At 38.0% G+C, this 25,205-nt stretch overlaps 1 long non-coding RNA gene across 1 annotated transcript; it reads right to left on the bottom strand.

Annotated features, from left to right (window-relative positions):
* Positions 1-7,165: 7,165 nt before the first annotated feature.
* Positions 7,166-8,611, bottom strand: LOC134221608 (uncharacterized). Its single transcript, XR_009982367.1, has 3 exons — positions 8,286-8,611; positions 7,796-8,220; positions 7,166-7,730 (listed from the first exon to the last, which is right to left on the bottom strand). It is a non-coding gene; the product is annotated as an uncharacterized LOC134221608 (long non-coding RNA).
* Positions 8,612-25,205: the final 16,594 nt, after the last annotated feature.

Here is a 25,205-nt window from a genome sequence, read left to right as displayed (position 1 = left end):
AGCGCCAAGAAGCTGTTGAACTTTGAAAAAAAAATTCTCCATAGCCAATCCCACGGGCCTGGAACAAGACCAATCAGATCTACTCGTAGGCACATCGATTCAAAGTGGTCAAGGAGTCGAACCAAGTTTACTGGCTTCCGGAAACTAAGCGACGTCCTGTTGAAGAAATCACAGAATGGACAACAAGTTGGAGGCAGACATCCAAAAAAGCTAAGTATAATTTGTACCAATGATTGATTGATTTACAGAGATTGATTGAGATTGATTGAGTTTGATTAATTGATATTGATTCATTGAGTTGAGATTGATTTATTGAGTTGAGATTGATTGATTTAGATTGATTGAAAGTTTGATTTATATTGATTGAGAGATTGATTTAGATTGATTGATCGAGATTATTAAGAATTGATTTAGAGATTGATAAAAAAAATATGAATTTAGATTGATTGACAGATTAATTGAGATTGTTTGAAATACTTATTTAGATTGAAATTCCTAGGTGAACTTCCGAAGGAATTCCCAGAGGAACTTCCGAAGGAATTCCCAGAGAAACTTCTGAAGGAATTTCCAGAGGAACTTCCGAAAGAATTCCCAGAGGAACTTGCGAAGTAAATCCCAGAGGAGCTCCCGAAGTAAATCCCAGAGGAACTTCCGAAGGAATTGCCAGAAGAATTTTCCAAGATATTTCCAGAGGAACTTCCGGAGGAATTCCCAGAGGAGCTTTCGAAGGAATTCCCAGAAGAATTTCCGAAGGAATTTCCAGAGCAACTTCCGAAGGAATTTCCGAGCAACTTCCGAAGGAATTTCCAGAGGAACTTCCCAAAAAAATGGGAGCGCTTTATTGTTAAAAAAAACAGTGAGGTCGACCAGTTCACACTTCTACTGCAAAATGTTGCGTTTAATTAGGCTGCTCTATTGCTGATCTGTACGCTCGAGTCACATCTTCGGAAGGTCGAGTGAACTCATTGGTCCTTCGAGAAGGCAACAGTATTTCTAGGAAGCCATTAGCATATTGGTACAAAAATGATTCATTGGAACTCGTTCGGAAAATCATTCGAGAATTAATATATTTATTGTAGCTTCTGAGCATTCTTCTGGATTTTTTTTCATTTCTCCATTAGTAAATCACTCTGAAAGTTTCTTCGGAAATAGCACCGGTTTCGATAAATCCTCCGGAAACAGTTCTTCTCCACGGATTCTTGGGAATTACTTCAGCAATAAGAATACGCTTTCTAAAGTTGCTCCGAGTATTGCTATAGCATAAACGTATACGTAAATTCTATGAATTCAATTGTCTCATATAAAATCGAAAAATTTACTGAAGATTTCTCCGGAAGATCCTTTGAGAATGGAAAAAGATTGGATTGAAAATTGGAAAATATTCCATGAATTTCTCTCAGGAATTTCATCGGAATCATCATGCGGGAATTCCATCAGGAAGCAGGAATTTTTGATAATTATTTGATTCCTTCGAGAATTCCTGGAGGAATTACTCCGGAAATACCTTCGGGAATTTCTTTGCTTCCGGGGATTCCTTCGAGAATGCCTGCCTGAGTTCCTTCGGGAATTTCTCCGGATCTTTCGGAACATCTTCCGGGAGTTCCTTCGGTAATTCCTCCTGAAATCCTTAGGGAATTCATTTAGAAATTTATCTAGGAATTTCTTAGAGATTCCTCAAGAATTTCTTTGATAATTCCTCTGAAAGTTCTATCGGAAATTCCTCCGGGGATTTCTTTGATTCTGCCTCTGGGGGATTCCTCCGGAAATTCCTCTGAAAGTTTCATTGGAAATTCCTCCTGGGAATCCGTTGGGAATTCCTCCGGGGATTCTTTCGCGAATTCCTGCAGGGATTCCTTCGGGATGTTATTATGGGATTTCTCCGGGGATTCCTTCGAGAATTTCTCCAAGGATTCCTTTGAAAAATCCTCTGAGAATTCCTTCGGAAATTTCCCTAACAATATTCCTCCGTGAGTTCTTCCGTCCTCCGAGGATTTTTCCGGAAAGTCCTCTGGGGGTTCCTTCGGGAAGTCCTCCGGGATATTTCTTGGGGATTTCTCCGGGAGTTCCTTCGAAAATTCCTCCGTGAAGTTCCTTAGGGAATTCCTTCGGGGATTCTTTCGCAAATTCCTTCGGCAATTTCTCCGGAGTTTTCACTGCCATTACTCTGGAAGTTCCTTCGGGAATTCTTTCGAGGATTCCTTCGGGAACTCATGTAAGGATTTCATCGCAAATTATTCCGGGGTTTCCTCCGGTAATTCTTTTGATTCTTCTTCTGGGAGTTCCTTCAGCAATTGCTTAGGAGATTCCTTCGGGAATTTCTCTAATAGTTCCTTCGGGAGTTCCACTGAAAGTTTCTTCGAGTATTCTTCCGGGGATTCCTTCGGGAAATCCTCAGGGATTCCTTCGTGAATTCCTCCAGAATTACTCTGGAAGTTCGTTCGGGAATTCTTTCGAGGATTCCTTAGGGAACTCATCTAAGGATTTCATCGCAAATTATTCCGGGGTTTCCTCCGGGAATTCTTTTGATTCTTCTTCTGGGAGTTCCTTCAGCAATTGCTTAGGAGATTCCTTCGGGAATTCCCCCGGAGTTCCTTCGGGAATTTCTTTAATAGTTCCTTCGGGAGTTCCACTGAAAGTTTCTACGAGTATTCTTCGAGGGATTCCTTCGGGAAATCCTCAGGGATTCCCTCGTGAATTCCTCCGGTAATTCCCGAGGTAATTCCTTCGGAGATTTCTCCGGGAATTCCTCTGGGGAATCCTTAGGAAATTCCTTCAGGAATTCCTCCGGGGATTTCTTCAAGAATTCCTTCAAAAATTCATCCTTTGGTATCTTCTCCGGTAGATCCTTCGGCAGTTCCTCTGGGGATTCATTTGAGAATTCCTCTGGGAGTTCCACATCAATTCATAAGGGGATTTTTTCAAGGATTCATTCGTGAATTACTTCCGGAATTCTTTCATGAATTATTCCAGGAATTCCTTTGAGAATTGCACCGTGGATTCCTTCGCGAATTCCTCCAGCAATTGCTCAGGGAATTCCTTCGGTAAATCTCCAAGGAATTCAGAGTTTCTTCTAGAATTCCGCTGGAAGTTCCTTCGGGAATTCTTTGGAAAATTCCTCCATAGACTCCTTTGCGTATTACTCCGGGGTTCCCTTCGGGATTCTTATGATTCTTCCTCTTGGAGTTCCTTCAGCAATTTCTTAAGGGATTTCTTGGGGAATTCCTCCCGAGTTCCATCGGGAAATCTTTTGAAAGTTCCTTCGAGTATTCTTCCGGTGATTCATTTGGGAATTTCTCAGGGATTCCTTCGGAATGTTCTTTGGAGATTTCTCCGGTAATTCCTCTTGGGATTGCTTCAAGAAATTTTCCGAGAAAACCTACGGAAATTTCTTCGAAAATTCCTCCGTGAGCATCTTCGGTAATACCTCCGGGAGTTCTTTCGGAATTACTTCCAGGAGTTCCTCCGGGAATTCCTCCGGGGATTCATTTAAGAATTCCTCTGGGAGATCCTTCATCAATTCATAAGGAAATTAAATTCTCCATTAAATTCTGCGGCAAGTCCTACAAGAAATTTTACGGGAAGTCCTCCATGACATTCTTCCGGTAGTCCTCGATGAAATTTTGCGTGAAATCCTTCGAGATATCTTACGGAAAGTTTTCTAGGAAATCCTTCGTAAAGCCATCCATGAAATTCTGTGGGAAGTCCTCCATGAAATCCTTCGGAAAAGGAGGAATTCACTGAGAAAGTACTGATGGAAACGTTGACTTCTTATTGAAATCCCCAGAGCATTCACTTAAGAAACACTTAGAGAAATCTCCGAAGAAGCACCTGAAGGATTCTCTAAAGAATTCCTCAACGAACAAATAAAGGAATTTCTAGAGAAATTTCTCTAGAAATTTTTGGAAGACTTCCTTAAGAAATTCCTTAACTCCAAAAAATTCCAATTTCCTTAGACATTCCTTAATAAATTACAGTATGTTACCAAAGGAGTTTCTGGAAGAATTTTCAATTGAATTGTCGTAGAAATTTCCGAAATAATCTCTTTGAAAAAACATGAAGGAAATCGTAAACAAAATCTTGGAGAAATACCCAAAACATTATTAAAGAAATCCTGGAGATACTCCGAATGAAATTCAAGGGATATCCCCGAAAAATCTCCTCGGGGAATCGTCTAAGAAAGTACTGAAGGGATTTCTAAAGGAATCACTATAGAATTTGCTAAATTAATTTCTAGAAGAATCCACGAAGGAATTCCTGGATGAATTATTAAAGTATTCCTGGAGTAATAAACGACACTGGAGGAACACTAAGAAAGCCCTGAAGAAAATCTCATAAGGAATTTCTGGAAAATTCCCCGAAGCATTCGGAATGTAAGAATCCACGGAGAAATTTCTGAATGAATACAAAAAAAATCCTCACATTAATTCCTGCAGAAACCCGGAATCAATTCCTGGAGAAATCTGCGGTGATTTGTTAGAGAAAGAAACCTTTAAGGCTAACAGCGAACAAACTCAGGGGGAAACCTTCAAATGTTGACGAGAGAAATTCCTTAAGGAATTGGTTAAAGAATTTTCTTATGAACTTGTGGAGAAACTCTCGATTCCCTAAGGAATCCATGACAAATGCCCGGCAAAATTCTTAGAGGAATCAGGGAAGAAATTCCCGAAGGAACCTATGAAGGAATCCCGTATAAATTCCTTGACAATTTATGTAAACAACTAAATCCTCAAGGAATTCATTGTGGCATCTCTTCTTCGAATAATTCCATAAAGAAATTCATTGCGTTTAATCTCGAGAAGTTCCTGAACGAATTCATCTTTTGGTTTTCTAATTTGGCCATCTAATATGGTTTCAATTAAATTAATTTTTAATTAAATTCTTCCTTAATCGAACCCAAGTCCTAATCGTATAATTTTCTTAATCACAATTTTGATTATATTTCCCCGAGGAATTCCCGATGACAAAGCTGCAAATACCTGCTCTCTGCTGTGTCCGGGGCGGTCTCCTATGTGACAAATAAAGAACCACCGAGACCACACGAAAGGTGAGTAATAGGTACTTTTTTTCTCTAAATATAAATAGTTCTAGTCTAGTTTTCTCTTATTTACAGGTCAGTACTATCTTGGCAACAATACGAGTCCTAGAAAGCTGGTGTTAAACGAGCAGGAAAAAAATTGAGTGGGTAAAATTTTTCGACTTCCATGGTGGCGCCATCTATATGTGACATTTGAAGCTCGAGAGCTTTCGGAAGCTTAATTTTTTTCCTGCTGGGTTCACAAAATTCAAATTTTTCCTGCTGAGATCACAGTCATGCATTGAAACATTTATTGAAATCAAATTAAACAATATCCAATAAAATTAAGAGGATTTTATAAAACAAAATTGACAATAGTGATAAATTAAATATGTAGGCTATGCTACTAATTTGTTAATACGTTCATATCATATTACAATAAAAAACATACAAAAATAAATAATTAACACTACAATCAACAAATTAAAATAACTGACGATCTCTCTGTGCCCCGAGAGAAACGTACAATGTGTTACCCATTGCAAGATGTGACGAGGTTTCCTTATAAGATTTTGGTCCATCAGTCAAAATCCCGCATAAGTGTTTTCATTGCGTTTTGCATTTTGTCTACAACAGCCAAATCGTTGTATACATAGCTCTATGTGGTGTAGGATTCAGATCCTATTTGGGCACCTCGATTAATTTGTGCCAAGTGGCACCAGGAATATAAAGTCTGTGTCTGGGGATTTCTCTATCTATAATTTTAATTGCCTATCTTCAGGCCCAAACACAGAACATTCAAGAGTGGGACATACACAAATCCACTCAAACATTTGTCACTAACAGCAAGATAAAATGAACCGTAACACAACCTTCAACCAACGGGAACGAAATTTTTGTGGATGGTCTAGAAGCATCCACAAAAATTTCGTTAATTTGATTGGAGGAAAGGTGTTGAGGAGGACGATTACTTCCTAATCTAACTTAAATTACGCAATCTCAAACAAATACTCCATACAACGATGGAACTTCGAGCATTGCTAACGGTAACGGTAACGATAACGAAAGACGGTAAACGAAAAATAATTCCTGACGCATCACACATTGATGCCAGAACACAGGATAAAGAGAACACCAAACTTGGTGACAGAACTTAAAATTACTTAACTTACAACTAGGTAAGTGAAGAATCTTGTCCTCAACACCTGAGTTACATGGTTTTCGTCGGGGAGCCATATTACAATAAAAAGTTTTACAAATATACAAAATAAACAATAAACACATTCAACAAATTAAAATAACTGACGTTCTCTCTGTGCCCTGAGAGAAACGTTCAATATTTTGCCCATTGCGAGATGTGACGAGGTTTCCTTATAAGATTTTTGTCCATCAGTCAAATCCCGCTAATGTGTTTTCTTTGCGTTTTGCATTTAGTCTACAACAGCCAAGTCGTTGTATACATAGCTTGATTTGGTGAAGGATTAAGATCCTATTTGGGCACCTCTAATTAATTTGTGCCATGTGGCACCAGCTATATAAAGTCTGTGTCTGGGAATTCCTCTATTTATAATTTTAATTGCCTATCTTCAGGCCCAAACACAGAACATTCAGGAATGGAACATTCACAATTCCAATCAGACATTTGTCACTTACAGGTAAGATAAAATAAACCGTAACACATGTCGGGGAGCCATATTACAATAAAAAGTTTTACGAACATACAAAAATAAATAATTAACACTACAATCAACAAATTAAAATAACTGACGATCTCTCTGTGCCCCGAGAGAAACGTCCAATGTGTTCCCGCATAGTTCTGGACTATTACATTACTGTCTCCCATATAATTCAAAACCATTCCAAACAATACTTTGAAAACAGTACGAATCATCTATCGCAACAATACGTCTACACTACCTCAAATTGTTTCAACAATACGATAAATGGTATTTCACCAATTTACAATATGTGGAAAGGGCGGTTAAGTTATGTTACTATAAAAAATCGGTCATTTTCTCGAACAAAATTTTCCTCATATTATACAACATAATGTTGAGATATCATCCGCTTTACGAGATTCGAACAATAAGTCTTATTTTAAAGTTATAATCGGAGCATATCAGGAGAATTTGTACAACGGTACCCCTTGCGTTATATTATTGCTTCAGAATTTATTTTCAATTTCTTTCATCTTAATAATCATTTATATAAACTGAGACATCAACTTACAGACAATTTATTTAAAAATATCAATAAAACTTATAAGATAATAAAAAAATAGATTTAAATCACGGCAAATGGATGGTAAAGCGTAGCATTGGTACTTCACGCACCTGAAGGAATAAAATAGACCTAATCTCGTGGCCCTCAGCTTCTTACCCAGCAACTCCCATCGTCCTATCCCTACATCTTCGTGGTGCTGGCCGGTGTACGAGCCACCTTAGGGAAGATCGGGTAACCAACTCCGGTGGGAACTAGGGTCGTACGCTGACAGGGAAGGGGGAGGTTTGATCCTTTCCTGGGATCCAAATCTAATCGAGCGTCTATTCTCCATGTTAGAAGCGGCTCACACCAGCATCTGTTCCCTATTTTAGGAGAGGCTGATCATCGTCCGAGTGCCGGCGAGGATCTTCAAGCAAAATTGTGCACCATAGGCCACCGGAAATTTAGGTCTTCCGAAAATTCAGGGGGTTGGTGACAAGCCCTGCTAGTCAGCCTTCAAATAAAACAAGCAACGAATAATCAGCAAGAGAATAACAAATGCAAATCTTTTAAACTTACCATTATTCATTCCACTTGGATGGAATCTTCATTGCACATTGTTACTTCGCGCCCCTGAAGGAATAAAATAGACCCAATTTCGTGGCCCTCAGCTTCTTACCCAGCAACTCTCATCGTGCTATCCCTACATCCCCGTGGTGCTGGCCAGTGTACGAGCCACCTTAGGGAAGATCGGATCACCAACTCCGGTGGGAACTAGGGTCGTACGCTGACAGGGAAGGTGGGAGGTTTGATCCTTTCCTGGGGTCCAAATCTAATCGAACGTCTGTTCTCCATGTTAGAAGCGGCTCACAACAGCGTCTGTTCCCCATTTTAGGGAAGGCTGATCATCGTCCTAGTGCCAAACAAAATTCTGCACCATAGGCCACCGGAAATTTTGGTGTTCCGAAAATTTAGGGGGTTGATAACAAGCCCTGCAAGTCAGCCTTAAAATAAAACAAACAACGAATAATAAGCAAGAGAATAACAAATGCAAATAAGTTAAACTTACCATTATTCATTTCACTTGGATGGAATTTTAATTGCAGCACTTGAACCAACTTGATGTACTGAACTTTTTTTAAACAATAAATACGATGCACCGAACGGAAACTGTCAACATCTTTCGATAGACGGATTATATACAATTATTCATCAACTATTATCCAAGCTTTAACCATATGTACTGTTGTGCAAATGATGTAGTTAATAATCTGAATAATCATAATCCTGAAAAGCAATTATGGTATTAATGTAAATGAACAACAACGTAAATGTTAACGGTGTGTATTAAAATGAGTTTATAATCAGTACATTAGACGGAATGGTTTTTTTCTATGCGGGTTACCCATTGCAAGATGTGACGAGGTTTCCTTATAAGATTTTGGTCCATCAGTCAAAATCCCGCATAAGTGTTTTCATTGCGTTTTGCATTTTGTCTACAACAGCCAAATCGTTGTATACATAGCTCTATGTGGTGTAGGATTCAGATCCTATTTGGGCACCCTCGATTAATTTGTGCCAAGTGGCACCAGGAATATAAAGTCTGTGTCTGGGGATTTCTCTATCTATAATTTTAATTGCCTATCTTCAGGCCCAAACACAGAACATTCAAGAGTGGGACATACACAAATCCACTCAAACATTTGTCACTAACAGCAAGATAAAATGAACCGTAACAATCATTGCGTTCTAATCAGACTATGTACCTAATATTTAAACTCACTGGGACTGAGTACTTTTTTATAACAAATGGTTATAATAATTGAGTGTACTACTATATTTTTCCAAATTATGTCGTTTACGAAGTATTGTTTGAAGATGTAATAAAGGTACAGATTTATGAATAAACTCATCACATTAAGCTAACTTTATGATAATTATATAAACTCGTTTCGGTTGTCGCGTTCCAAGTGTAACTTGATGATTGCGCCAAAGAATATAGTGGAATACATTTTTCCTGCTCATAGATTTTTGGACGTATTTTGAAAAAATGCTGTGATTTGTAAAGATGAATGCAGTCCGAAAATTCGATAAGTTGATGCTTTATGATAAACTTGATGTTTGCGCCAACGAATATATTTTTCCTGCTCGTAATTTTTTGGCGTATTCTATAAATGCTGTGAATATTAAAGTTGAATTCAGTCCCAAACTTCAATGAGTTGTTGCTTCTTAAGTGAAACTTGATGATTGCGCCAACGAGGATATTTTTCCTGCTGGTAGTTTTTCGATTGATTTCGAGAACTCTGGGTTTAGTGAAGTTGAATGCAGAACCAAACTTCAGTGAGTGGTTGCTTCTTATGTGAAACTTGATGATTGCGCCAACGAAGATATTTTTCCTGCTGGTAGTTTTTTAGTTGATCTCGAGAACTCTGGGTTTAGTGAAGTTGAATGCAGAACCAAACTTCAGTGAGTTGTTGCTTCTTATGTGAAACTTGATGATCGCGCCAACGAAGATATTTTTCCTGCTGGTAGTTTTTTGGTTGATCTCGAGAGCTCTGGGTTTAGTGAAGTTGAATGCAGTCCCAAACTTCAATGAGTTGTCGCTTCTAATGTGAAACTTGATGATTGTGCCAACGAGGATATTTTTCCTGCTGGTAGTTTTTTGGTTGATCTCGAGAGCTCTGGGTTTAGTGAAGTTGAATGCAGTCCCAAACCTCAATGAGTTGTTGCTTCTTAAGTGAAACTTGATGATTGCGCCAACGAGGATATTTTTCCTGCTGGTAGTTTTTTGGTTGATCTCGAGAACTCTGGGTTTAGTGAAGTTTAATGCAGTCCCAAACCTCAATGAGTTGTTGCTTCTTAAGTGAAACTTGATGATTGCGCCAACGAGGGTATTTTTCCTGCTGGTAGTTTATTGAATGCAGAACCAAACTTCAGTGAGTGGTTGCTTCTTATGTGAAACTTGATGATTGCGCCAACGAGGATATTTTTCCTGCTGGTAGTTTTTTTGGTTGATCTCGAGAACTCTGGGTTTAGTGAAGTTGAATGCAGTCCCAAACCTCAATGAGTTGTTGCTTCTTTAGTGAAACTTGATGATTGCGCCAACGAGGATATTTTTCCTGCTGGTAGTTTTTTGGTTGATCTCGAGAACTCTGGGTTTAGTGAAGTTGAATGCAGAACCAAACTTCAGTGAGTTGTTGCTTCTTATGTGAGACTTGATGATCGCGCCAACGAAGATATTTTTCCTGCTGGTAGTTTTTGGTTGATCTCGAGAACTCTGGGTTTAGTGAAGTTGAATGCAGAACCAAACTTCAGTGAGTTGTTGCTTCTTATGTGAAACTTGATGATCGCGCCAACGAAGATATTTTTCCTGCTGGTAGTTTTTGGTTGATCTCGAGAGCTCTGGGTTTAGTGAAGTTGAATGCAGTCCCAAACCTCAATGAGTTGTTGCTTTTAAGTGAAACTTGATGATTGCGCCAACGAGGATATTTTTCCTGCTGGTAGTTTTTGGTTGATCTCGAGAACTCTGGGTTTAGTGAAGTTGAATGCAGTCCCAAACCTCAATGAGTTGTTGCTTCTTAAGTGAAACTTGATGATTGCGCCAACGAGGATATTTTTCCTGCTGGTAGTTTTTTGGTTGATCTCGAGAACTCTGGGTTTAGTGAAGTTGAATGCAGTCCCAAACCTCAATGAGTTGTTGCTTCTTAAGTGAAACTTGATGATTGCGCCAACGAGGATATTTTTCCTGCTGGTAGTTTTTTGGTTGATCTCTAGAACTCTGGGTTTAGTGAAGTTGAATGCAGAACCAAACTTCAGTGAGTTGTTGCTTCTTAAGTGAAACTTGATGATTGCGCCAACGAGGGTATTTTTCCTGCTGGTAGTTTTTTGAATGCAGAACCAAACTTCAGTGAGTGGTTGCTTCTTATGTGAAACTTGATGATTGCGCCAACGAGGATATTTTTCCTGCTGGTAGTTTTTTGAATGCAGAACCAAACTTCAGTGAGTGGTTGCTTCTTATGTGAAACTTGATGATTGCGCCAACGAGGATATTTTTCCTGCTGGTAGTTTTTTGGTTGATCTCGAGAACTCTGGGTTTAGTGAAGTTGAATGCAGTCCCAAACCTCAATGAGTTGTTGCTTCTTAAGTGAAACTTGATGATTGCGCCAACGAGGATATTTTTCCTGCTGGTAGTTTTTTGGTTGATCTCGAGAACTCTGGGTTTAGTGAAGTTGAATGCAGAACCAAACTTCAATGAGTTGTCGCTTCTTATGTGAAACTTGATGATTGCGCCAACGAGGATATTTTTCCTGCTGGTAGTTTTTTGGTTGATCTCGAGAACTCTGGGTTTAGTGAAGTTGAATGCAGTCCCAAACTTCAATGAGTTGTCGCTTCTTAAGTGAAACTTGATGATTGCGCCAACGAGGATATTTTTCCTGCTGGTAGTTTTTTGGTTGATCTCGAGAACTCTGGGTTTAGTGAAGTTGAATGCAGAACCAAACTTCAGTGAGTTGTTGCTCCTTAAGTGAAACTTGATGATTGCGCCAACGAGGATATTTTTCCTGCTGGTAGTTTTTTGGTTGATCTCGAGAGCTCTGGGTTTAGTGAAGTTGAATGCAGTCCCAAACCTCAATGAGTTGTTGCTTCTTAAGTGAAACTTGATGATTGCGCCAACGAGGATATTTTTCCTGCTGGTAGTTTTTTGGTTGATCTCGAGAACTCTGGGTTTAGTGAAGTTGAATGCAGAACCAAACTTCAATGAGTTGTCGCTTCTTATGTGAAACTTGATGATTGTGCCAACGAGGATATTTTTCCTGCTGGTAGTTTTTTGGTTGATCTCGAGAACTCTGGGTTTAGTGAAGTTGAATGCAGTCCCAAACCTCAATGAGTTGTTGCTTCTTAAGTGAAACTTGATGATTGCGCCAACGAGGATATTTTTCCTGCTGGTAGTTTTTTGGTTGATCTCGAGAACTCTGGGTTTAGTGAAGTTGAATGCAGAACCAAACTTCAGTGAGTTGTTGCTTCTTATGTGAAACTTGATGATCGCGCCAACGAAGATATTTTTCCTGCTGGTAGTTTTTTGGTTGATCTCGAGAACTCTGGGTTTAGTGAAGTTGAATGCAGAACCAAACTTCAGTGAGTTGTTGCTTCTTATGTGAAACTTGATGATCCCGCCAACGAAGATATTTTTCCTGCTGGTAGTTTTTTGTTGATCTCGAGAGCTCTGGGTTTAGTGAAGTTGAATGCAGTCCCAAACCTCAATGAGTTGTTGCTTTTTAAGTGAAACTTGGTGATTGCGCCAACGAGTATATTTTTCCTGCTGGTAGTTTTTTATTGATTTCGAGAACTCTGGGTTTAGTGAAGTTGAATGCAGTCCCAAACCTCAATGAGTTGTTGCTTCTTAAGTGAAACTTGATGATTGCGCCAACGAGGATATTTTTCCTGCTGGTAGTTTTTTGGTTGATCTCGAGAACTCTGGGTTTAGTGAAGTTGAATGCAGAACCAAACTTCAGTGAGTTGTTGCTTCTTAAGTGAAACTTGATGATTGCGCCAACGAGGGTATTTTTCCTGCTGGTAGTTTTTTGAATGCAGAACCAAACTTCAGTGAGTGGTTGCTTCTTATGTGAAACTTGATGATTGCGCCAACGAGGATATTTTTCCTGCTGGTAGTTTTTTGAATGCAGAACCAAACTTCAGTGAGTGGTTGCTTCTTATGTGAAACTTGATGATTGCGCCAACGAGGATATTTTTCCTGCTGGTAGTTTTTTGGTTGATCTCGAGAACTCTGGGTTTAGTGAAGTTGAATGCAGTCCCAAACTTCAATGAGTTGTCGCTTCTTAAGTGAAACTTGATGATTGCGCCAACGAGGATATTTTTCCTGCTGGTAGTTTTTTGGTTGATCTCGAGAACTCTGGGTTTAGTGAAGTTGAATGCAGAACCAAACTTCAATGAGTTGTCGCTTCTTATGTGAAACTTGATGATTGCGCCAACGAGGATATTTTTCCTGCTGGTAGTTTTTTGGTTGATCTCGAGAACTCTGGGTTTGGTGAAGTTGAATGCAGTCCCAAACCTCAATGAGTTGTTGCTTCTTAAGTGAAACTTGATGATTGCGCCAACGAGGATATTTTTCCTGCTGGTAGTTTTTTGGTTGATCTCGAGAACTCTGGGTTTAGTGAAGTTGAATGCAGAACCAAACTTCAATGAGTTGTCGCTTCTTATGTGAAACTTGATGATTGCGCCAACGAGGATATTTTTCCTGCTGGTAGTTTTTTGGTTGATCTCGAGAACTCTGGGTTTAGTGAAGTTGAATGCAGTCCCAAACCTCAATGAGTTGTTGCTTCTTAAGTGAAACTTGATGATTGCGCCAACGAGGATATTTTTCCTGCTGGTAGTTTTTTGGTTGATCTCGAGAACTCTGGGTTTAGTGAAGTTGAATGCAGTCCCAAACCTCAATGAGTTGTTGCTTCTTAAGTGAAACTTGATGATTGCGCCAACGAGGATATTTTTCCTGCTGGTAGTTTTTTGGTTGATCTCGAGAACTCTGGGTTTAGTGAAGTTGAATGCAGAACCAAACTTCAGTGAGTTGTTGCTCCTTAAGTGAAACTTGATGATTGCGCCAACGAGGATATTTTTCCTGCTGGTAGTTTTTTGGTTGATCTCGAGAACTCTGGGTTTAGTGAAGTTGAATGCAGAACCAAACTTCAGTGAGTTGTTGCTTCTTATATGAAACTTGATGATCGCGCCAACGAAGATATTTTTCCTGCTGGTAGTTTTTTGGTTGATCTCGAGAACTCTGGGCTTAGTGAAGTTGAATGCAGTCCCAAACCTCAATGAGTTGTTGCTTCTTAAGTGAAACTTGATGATTGCGCCAACGAGGATATTTTTCCTGCTGGTAGTTTTTTGGTTGATCTCGAGAACTCTGGGTTTAGTGAAGTTGAATGCAGAACCAAACTTCAGTGAGTTGTTGCTTCTTATATGAAACTTGATGATCGCGCCAACGAAGATATTTTTCCTGCTGGTAGTTTTTTGGTTGATCTCGAGAACTCTGGGCTTAGTGAAGTTGAATGCAGTCCCATACCTCAATGAGTTGTTGCTTCTTAAGTGAAACTTGATGATTGCGCCAACGAGGATATTTTTCCTGCTGGTAGTTTTTTGGTTGATCTCGAGAACTCTGTGTTTAGTGAAGTTGAATGCAGAACCAAACTTCAGTGAGTTGTTGCTTCTTATATGAAACTTGATGATCGCGCCAACGAAGATATTTTTCCTGCTGGTAGTTTTTTGGTTGATCTCGAGAACTCTGGGCTTAGTGAAGTTGAATGCAGTCCCAAACCTCAATGAGTTGTTGCTTTTTAAGTGAAACTTGATGATTGCGCCAACGAGGATATTTTTCCTGCTGGTAGTTTTTTGATTGATTTCGAGAACTCTGGGTTTAGTGAAGTTGAATGCAGAACCAAACTTCAGTGAGTTGTTGCTTCTTGTGTGAAACTTGATGATCGCGCCAACGAAAATATTTTTCCTGCTGGTAGTTTTTTGATTGATTTCGAGAACTCTGGGTTTAGTGAAGTTGTATGCAGTCCCAAACCTCAATGAGTTGTTGCTTCTTAAGTGAACCTTGATGATTGCGCCAACGAGTAATGAAGGCAGTTTTTGAAGAATTACCAAGTTGTATGACGCCTTCTTGGTGTATGTTTGTATTTCATGGCATTCTTGTTGTTGTCGTGAGTTCCAGGTAGTCTACGAACTCCATACAATCAAGGTATTCGGATCAATCTCTGTAATGGATGCAGCTATCGAAGAATAAACAAGTTTTGTGACCCCATTTTGGTATATGTTTGTATTCAAAGTAGTTCTTGTTGTTGTCGTGGACTACAGGTAGTCTACGAACTCCATAGAGTCAAGGTCTGTGGATCACCTCCGTAACGGATGCAGTTATTGAAGAATAAACAAGTTGTGTGACGCCTTCTTGGTATATGTTTGACTTCCAAGTAGTTCTTGTTGTTGTCATTGGTTCCAGGTAGTCTATGAACTCCATAGAGTCAAGGTCAGTGGATCTCCTCCTTGATGGAGGCAGTCTTGCACTGAAAGAAGCGACATGGTAACGCGTACTATATCAAGGGTGATGTCAAAAACATTTTACCACTTGATTTCTGCAGAATGCAAAATGCTTTTGAAACTACCGCAACAGCGGTTGATTTTACCATGCCGTTTTCAAAATTGGGAAGTAGTAGAATGAAATATGTTTACGTCATGGGCACTAGAAAACATGGCATATGAACAAAGTAAAATTTACCATGGGTTGTGGTTCCATACTACTATGAACGGTAGAAATTATTTCTGTGTAACCGTTTATTTGTGTTTCAGATATTTTCGTGATGTTCCAGGAGAAATATAGGATAGTCAATTTAGACATATTTCTTATTGATAAATAATAATACACTTCATGCTAAGGATTAGTAATGCAAGACAAAAATCGCGGAGATTCCTCGCCAATCATTCATTGTTATGTGGTTTTTCTTCTCCGATGGTGAAGAAACAAGTGATGAAAATATGTTGTTGCTTGATGAGCAGGATGGTTTTCGGCTCTGGAATATAAATAAATATGCTATATCGCATTTATTGTAAAATAACTTGTAACTTGAAATACATACCAACATTATCTATCTACGGCTACTTCGACTGGAACTTGTGTATTTTTTCTAGGATAGAATCCGCGGAACCTTTTAACAAGGAATGTCCTTCAAAGCCGTCAAAGCATTCAGTAATGAATACCAATAATTCTTATATGTGAGCATGTGAGGTCAATATGAATGCGGCACCTGTATAGAAACCATATTCATTATTGAGATGATTTTGGGGAAAGAGGAATTTACCGAACTTACCAGTTTTTGTTTAATGAAGATGGTGTGAAGTGGAAAACTGCTAAAAACAACAAAATCACAAATCGTGGCGAGGCTAGCGGGAACTGAATTGCATGTTTAAATTTACTATGGGTGCTCTAGATACCTGTGCAAAAACCTTCGCTGTAGTTCAGAATAAATGGAATTGTAGTTAGTTTTACTATTAGATTGTGGCGCATGGCCATAGTAAAATTAAACGCGAGTGAATAGTTACTGTTACTATATAATTTTTATCAGTGTGGTATATGTATTTTATAAGTAGTTATTTTTATTGTCGTGGGCTCTGTAACGAAGGCATTTATTGAACATTACACACTTTGTGTGACCCTTTTTGGGGTGATAAAGTAGAAAATGTAACAAAATCGGAACAGATTTTATTTCAAATTTATTTGTTTCGCTAATATGAATGAAGATTATGCCTTGGAAAGGTAAAATACGTGAATGGAACCCGTAATTTAACCGTCTAAGACGAATTAAGAACACTCCACCACAGACGAAATTCCACCATTTATTTTTATTTTTATTCTTCAGTGTCTCGTACTTGACTCGACTAAGTTGACTGACGACTAAGACGACCACACAGTTGTGGTTGAAATACGTATCAGCAAAGATATCGATAATAATTGGTGGAATTAAATGTAGAGTACTTAATTCGTCTTAGACGGTTGAATACATTCCACTAAAATAACTTAATATATTTTTCTGAAAGTTATTTCATGAAAATTGGAAGTAGACAAAATCGGGTAGTGCTTTTTATTGTCATGGGTTCTCTACGAACTCCGTAAAGGTCTGCAGATCAACATCCCTAGTTGAGGCTGTTGTTGAGGAATAGGCCAGTTCTGTGACCGCTTCTTGCTATATGATTGAATGAGTAGTTCTTGATGGACCTAATACTTGAAAAAGTAACAAGTTGTGCAACCTCATCTAAGTGAATGTATGCATTCCAAGTAATTTTTGTTTCTGCCATGGTACTGGGTAGTCTATGAACTCCATACAGGAATGATCTGCAGATCAACCAGCAAACGGCTATTGGCATATGTTTGCATTTCAAGTAGTTCAAGTTGTTGTCATTAGCTCTAGGCAGTTATTGAAGAATAAACACGATTTGAAACCTCATCTTGATATATTTGCATTCCTAGTAGTTATTGTTGTCTTGTTGTTGTTGGTTCCAGGTATGTAGTATACAAACTTCATTAATATCACTAATACGAAGCTGTCTATTTTTGGAAATGCAAAATGTGAATAAATTGGAACGATACAACTTCACGTTGAGAACGTAAGGGAAAAAACGGGCTAATAGCGCAAAGATTATGAAATTAGATTGAAGACCCTCTAGTTATTCGTGCAAGCCTAGGAGGACTTCTCTCCATATATTTCTAGGATGGCCATAAGTATATGCCAAGAACGCATTTTATTCGTGGACCTCAAAGTACAAGTGCCAAATTTAAAACAGGCTGATATATCTCTGGTGTAGATCCTAATGCCTTACTTCAGGGTTTTCTTGGATGACCATACATTTGAAATGGATGCATTCTTTTCTATGGTACGTAAAGGGCATGTATAACTATTCAAATAGGTCGCAAGAACTCTGGTTACACGTAAAGTTCTTGAGGATTGTTCAAGGGTTTTCTTGGATAACAATGAACATATGCATATGCCACTTTTGGAACAATCCGAAAAGTATCTGGTTACGTAAGTATCTGAGGCCTATTCTAGCATTTTCTTGGAAGGCGATAAACATATGCAATGGACGTATTCTGTTTCATGTACCACATAGGGCATGTATCTCTTTTGAAACAAGCCAAAAGATCACTGGTTACGCGTGTAGATCTTAAGGAATATTCCAGGGTTTTCTTGGATGATCATGAACCTACGCAATGGACGCATTCTATTGTTCGTGCCACAAAGGGCATATACCACTTTTGAAACAATTTAAAAGGTCTTTGATTACGCGTGTAGATCTTAAGGTATTTTCCAGGGTTTTTCTCGGATGCCCATGAACATATGCTATGAAGGCGTTCTATTCTATGTACCACAAAGGGCATATACCGCTTTTAAAACAGGCCGAAAGATCTCCGGTTACGCATGTAGATCTTAAGGCATATTCCAGGGTTTTCTTGGATGACCATGAATATATACAAAGGCGCTCTATTCTATGTAACACAAAACACATAGGTTCAAGTTCCAGGAGGATCTCGAAAAACTTTAAATACTTGAAAATGATGATGAACGTCTTACTTACGTCTTCTTGATTTCTCGGCGTACCAAGAACATCTTAAGGCATCAACACTAAAAAAATTAGACAACCATGATAACGAAAACAATTTGGACGACCCGCATACCGAGTTTGGTAGAAGACACATCTGAAGACTAAAAGTAAGTTAAATATCAAACTTTGCTTACCTAAAAGATGGCAAACTTTTTCACGCTCCAAATTCCAAATAGGGCTCCCTCTTTGTACGTTAGAAATTCTAAATAACGCTCCCTCTTTTTCACTCTGATTCCATTTACGCTCCCCCGTTTTGGGCGCAAAACGAGGTTTTGCAGTAAATATGTTGTGATCGTATTATCACAGACAAACAGACATAACACTCGTCAAATTTCTATCGTTCAATGATTTACTGGTCGATACAAATAATCATTAGTTAATCAACAATTTAATCATTAGTTGGCCAATCGATCACTCGTGGCGCGCGCATCGGATTTTTGAGACAAGTCCATGGACCCATGGTTACGAGTGTAGATTTTAAGGCCTTTCTCCAAAGATTTCTTGGATCACTTCGAACATATACTGTGAACGCATTCTATGCTAAGTACCACACTTGTACACTTGTACACACACTTATACCATACTTGAATTTGGATAATAGGCATTTGGTTACGCTAGTAGATCCTTAGGATTTACTCCAGAGATTTCTCGGATGACTAAGACCTCACTTCAGGGATTTTTTGCATTACGCGAAGCATATACTGCGAACACCCCAACTAACATTTAATGTCAATGTAAATGTTATTTCAACTCGTCTATACGGCTTCAAGCTGAATATGTGTGCTATAGAACTTCTATTCAATGCCTTTACCAGCAAATCTGGCGAATCTATTCAGCTGTTTTTGACGTGCCTGCACAACTACTTTACAGCATGTTACACATTTTTTCTCAATCTTTATTAAACCATTTAGTAATATAATTCGCTCCAATGGCGCTTATTCAGATTTTTTAAATCTGTTAAATAAATTTAATCCAGCCACTGAATTCATTTTGATTAAATATTATTTGAGAGGAGAGTAAATTTCGGAGTTTATTTAATGTTTTTTTTGTGAAAACTCAAATATCAATTTTGTTGCTACCTAGATTCGAACTCCTGATTTCCTTATTCAATGGCCGCTGCTCTGTCATCACCGTCACTTTGACATATGTAAATAACAAAGAAAATTATGGATGTGCTTCTTCGCACACCCTATAGGTTGTTTTACTAACGCAATTCTCAGATTCATGCTGTATAAACGTTAGAAAAAGCCTTCATGCTGCTTTCAGCACATAAGCTTAAAAAGTATGCTTTCAGCATTATTTCAACCATTATTCAAACATCTGTCAGCATGTTCTGTGGGCTAACTTTGATGCATCATCAATCGCTGAAATTGTTTTTAGGCAACATTTTCTCGATCTGTATAGATGTTACTCTGCTGCTAATCGTTTAACAGTAGCCGTCAACAGCAATATCGCTTCTAAATGGCTTGTTTTCTTACACTATCTGCTAGCATTAATGACAGCGCTTTGTCCGTTGCTATAAAAGCAAGTGAATGCCTTTGTAGCTGCATTACAGAAATCAATAGCTCATACACAGCTCCGGCAACAAAAATCAAATGTAAACATTGCGATTTTGACGTTCCATACTGATAAGCTATAAAAAGAAACAGTATAAGGTTTACTTAAACGTTGTGTAATCTTCAAAGATACAGAAGTTGCCTAAAAGCTTCGTTAGTTCATTTATAGCGCCATTACGCTATATTGTTAGTTCTATAACAACAGCGAAAACATTTTCATTGTGAATGCTACTCACCGTAATATGGGAAGTTGCTAACAAGCAACTTAATTACATACATCAGCTCTTAACCGATAAGCTTTGTTGCTAATTCAGACAGAGCTGTTTTATGACTATATGAAAGCTGCATAAACAATAAAAGATGAAATATATTCGGCACAAACTGACTAGCTGATAGATATTTGGGTAATAGTCGAGTTGAAGTTTAAGGGATTATTTGCGGAGGCTTTTCTTTTATTCAGCATTGGCTGCTTTTATTCAAATATTATACAGCCAAAGGCTAGAAGTTGAAGCTTTTAGCACCAAAATTGTTAGTTGGGACCTTCAATTCTAAGAAGTGCAAAGAGCTTGTAGCATATTTGAAATTGGTTGAATGGCCTTTTGTTACGCCTGTAGACTCTTTAGCCTTACTTCAAAGATTTCTTGTATATCCATGGACATCAGCTGTAAACCTTGACAATTGGCAAAAAGTATATGAGTTTCTGTTTCCAAAACTGTCAAAATTATCCAAATCGGTTGAAAATTGTTGAAGTTATAAGAATATCAATTTATGGGAACACGGGTACCCTGTCGGCAATCCACGTGTTTTTTTTTGTTGGCCGCATAAGGGTTAAAAAGTTGCACCTAATAAGCATCAAATCATCATTCTCAATTCTTCATTCATCTTTACCAAAAATAAAAATTTACAAAACTGCTCAAAAGGTCTACGAGCAGAATAAAAACGTTGACGCTCCACCTAATAAGCGAAAACTCGTCATGTCTAATTTCATCATCATCAAAATTGCATAAAAGGTCAGAATAAAAACGTTGACGCGTTTGAAAACTTCCACTTAATAATCATCAACTCATTATGTCTCAATAGACCAGTGCATGATGACGTAGGTTGACAGTTCACAGAGCTTTTTCACCGGGACTTAGCCTCTGGCGAAGCTTCCGATAAAATTGTTTCGTCATTTTATTCGCATGTAGATGTCCTTTGCGATTGATTTCATGCTGAATGCAAAGAATATCATTGAAATATTCGGATCGCAGCAATTTTAAACTAAAAATATGAATTTTAATTTTCTCCTCATCGATTTTTCTTCTAACACCTTGTAAACAAGCTCTGTGAACTGTCAAATAAGTGAGGTTAGATCAAGATCTTGCATTGGTCTATTCTTCATTCATCTTTTTACTAAAAACAGATTTTTTCAACATTGCACAATGGTCGGATTCGTCAAATTTCACGACATAAATCGATAACTCGAAAACCATCAGTGCTAGAGTTTTGACGTCTTCAGAAGAAATGATCTACAAGAAGAGATCTATTTTTGGTGTAAGTTGTCATTAGGGTGGCCCTCCGGTGAAAATTTTTTGGAATTATATTTTTTTACCCTTTTGAGTTAGGAGTTCATATAGTTCTACAAAGTTGTAGAAAATTTAATTCTGAGCATTTTCGCTTAATAAACATTTATTTTATCTCATATAGGTGATGTTTTATGACAAAATTGCTAAATTTATATAGGGTGGTCCCGAAAAAAAAAAGTTTTCAGCTTCCACTTTCATCAAATCAGAATATTTCCAAAAAACTGTCTTAGCATCGCTTCAAGGTCTTTGGATGGCGCATCTTTTGGTTATATTAGATGGTTGATAACTTCATTTTCAAGCATATTATAAGCGTTTTTCATGAAAAAGTGATATTTTTCTGAGCATTCTACTGCAGCTAGTAGCAAATATTAGCAAAAATTTCAATCGTAATCTGAAAGTATACATGCAGGCCCATCAAATCCATGGTATTTCATTTGTCCATGTTTGTCCACTTTTTTTTGATAATCATATTAGTTTTTGTATGAAAAATCAGCTATTCAATGGGAAACACATATACCATATCTCTGATTTTCGCAATATTTGGTAGAATCATTCTTTTTCGAAAATAAATAAACTCAATTTTTAATTTTGTCCAATTTCGATCCAGGGTGGTCAAAAAAATCAAGATTTTTGAAAAAAAAAAATTTAAAACATAATTTTTGAACTACTGGACCAAATATCAATCTTCATGGAATCTCATGTAGTCATTGGCGACCCTCACTTAGAAACTGTGAAAATGAAATTATTCGGAGAATTAGCCATGAAAAACCAACTTGAATTTTATGATTTTGTATTTCGCCACAAAAGTAGCGCTCTTAAGCATTTATTTCATGAGAACACCTTGAAAATCGTTCCAGTAGTTAAAATGTCAAAATGATTTTTTCGACTTCTTTTTTATACGAGTTGATTTAAATATTTTAGATAAAGAACGATTCTTTGTGGGCTTTGTGGCCGTGCGGTTAGCGCCGTCAATAGTCTAGAGGCATGGACTATGGAGCGTGGGCTCGATTTCCGCCTCGGTAAGAAGGAAACTTTTCGTGATCGAACAATTCTCCACCGGTCCACTGGGTATTATGTGTCCTGTCAGTTGTCTAGGTTGGGGCCCTCCTTAGCCGCGTGGCTACAAAGCAAGACCATGCTGAGGGTGGCTGGGTTCGATTCCCGGTGCCGGTCTAGGCAATTTTCGGATTGGAAATTGTCTCGACTTCCCTGGGCATAAAAGTATCATCGTGCTAGCCTCATGATATACAAATGCAAAAATGGTAACTTGGCTTAGAAACCTCGCAGTTAATAACTGTGGAAGTGCTTGATGAAGACTAAGCTGCGAGGCGGCTCTGTCCCAGTGTGGGGATGTAATGCCAATAAGAAGAAGAAGAAGAAGAAGTTGTCTAGGTGTTAAGTGTACAGTCTGTACGATACCTGGTCGAAGACGGTGTTCTTGTCTTTTATTCTACCAAATATTGCGAAAATCCAAAAAATGATATATGTGTTTCACCCTAATTTTTCGTACAAAAATAATACTATCATCAAACAAAAGTGGACAAAGATGGACAAACGAAATACCATGGATTTGATGGGCCTGCATGTATACTTTCAGATAACGATTGACATTTTTGCTAATATTTGCTACTAGCTGCAGTAGAATGCTCAGAAAAATATCACTTTTTAATGAAAAAACGCTTATAATATGCTTGAAAATGAAGCTATCAACCATCTTATGTAACCAAAAGATGCGCCATCCAAAGACCTTGAAGCGATGCTAAGACAGTTTTTGAAAATATTCTGAATTGATGAAAGTGGAAGCTAAAAACTATTTTTTTCGGGACCACCCTATCTAAATTTAGTAATTTTGTCATAAAACATCACCTATATGAGATAAAATAAATGTTTATTAAGCGAAAATGCTCAGAATTAAATTTTCTACAACTTTGTAGAACTATATGAACTTCTAACTCAAAAGGGCAAAAAAATATAATTCCAAAAAATTTTCACCGAAGGGCCACCCTAATGACAACTTACACCAAAATAGATCTCTTCTTGTAGATCATTTCTTCTGAAGACGTCAAAACTCTAGCACTGATGGTTTTCGAGTTATCGATTTATGTCGTGAAATTTGACGAATCCGACCATTGTGCATTGCTCAAAAGGTATACGAGCAGGATAAAAACGTTGACGCGTTTAAAAAGTTCCGCGTAGTAAGCATCAACTCATCATGTTTTAATTCTTCATTCATCTACCCAAAACAATATTTTGCAGAACTGCTCAACAGATCACTGATAAAAAATCTATAGTAGAATGAACTACACAGTCCTGTTTAGGTTTACCATGCACGATAATGGTAGACACGACTTCATCATCTCTATGAATTACCACATTATTGTCCTCATTACTATGTGGTTGTCATTCTCGTAGTACTATTTGCTATGGTAAATTTAACTGTTCTTCTACCGCTTTGACTACGGTATGTTTTGACGTTTTTCTCGTCGCCATTCGTATTTTGTCCAGTGCATCGAAAATTTGTCTTTATTGTTGCTTCACGTTGAAACGTGTTTTATCAATATATTGTGGATATAATTGTACATTTTAAGCCAAGCGTATGTTTAATTTGGTAAGAACATTAGGATTTATTCTGTTACATCGAAATAAATGACAAATTCAACATATTTTTAGAACACTACTTTTGAATGAACGCCGCCGAAAGAGTACCTGACCCAACCTGACCTGTCCTTGTTCCTGAGTATGGATTGTTTTTCCGCTCATTCCGCGTTTTCTATGTGTGGAATTAGATTCAGGCGGAAAACCGGTTAAATGAATAACAGGACCTGGCGAACAGTGATTTGGGAGAATTAAGTTAGCAAAGCTCCAAGTGGAAATGTGTACAACTGGACTGGAAACTCATATATTTGCATTCTCATGCCACATGTTATGTTATTTAATATTAAGCATTATTTTAAATATGTTTCGTTTAATAACGTGTTGTAAGATTTTAGCAAACTGGAAATAAACATGTTTCGTTGATTGAATACAGGTTCATCTTTATTTGTTCACAATATACCAAAGGCTGAAAAAACTACAAAGAATACCATGCTACCATAGTGAAGATAAACCAATCTTCATGTTAAAATTTACTATGCTTCGGATTGACTCGCGCATAGTAGCAGTGACAAGAACATGGTGAAATCTGCAACACGTCATTGCTCAAGAAGGCATAGTAAAATCTAGCGCGCTTTGTGGTAATTTCAAAAACTGTTTGCGTTCTACCGAAATCAAATGGTAAAATGTTTTTACTGCTACCTTTGATATGGTAGGCGTTACCATGCCGTTTCTTTCAGTATACGAACCGGAAAAACGTTGACGCGTTCTAAAAGCTCCACCTAAAAAGCAACAACTCGTCATGTCTTATTTCTTCATTTATCTTTACTAAAAACAGCATTTTACAAAATTGCTCAATAGGAGCAGGATAAAAACGTTGACGCGTTTAAAAAGTTCCATCTAATATGCATTAACTCATTATGTCTCAATTCTTCATTCATGTTTTTACTAAAAACAGCTTTTTCAACATTGTCTACGAGCAGGATAAAAACGTTGACGCGTTTAAAAGGTCCACCTAATAATACTAATGACACACTGGTGGTATTCGTACCATGGTACAAGTTGTACTACTAGTGTGTCACCTTGTACCATGCTGGTAGAACGTGGAAAACC

Source organism: Armigeres subalbatus, chromosome 3 (genome assembly GCF_024139115.2).
Source record: "Armigeres subalbatus isolate Guangzhou_Male chromosome 3, GZ_Asu_2, whole genome shotgun sequence".
NCBI lineage: Eukaryota > Metazoa > Arthropoda > Insecta > Diptera > Culicidae > Armigeres > Armigeres subalbatus.
The sequence above is the reverse complement of the archived record's forward strand: the minus strand, read 5'-3'. Positions and strand labels throughout refer to the sequence as shown.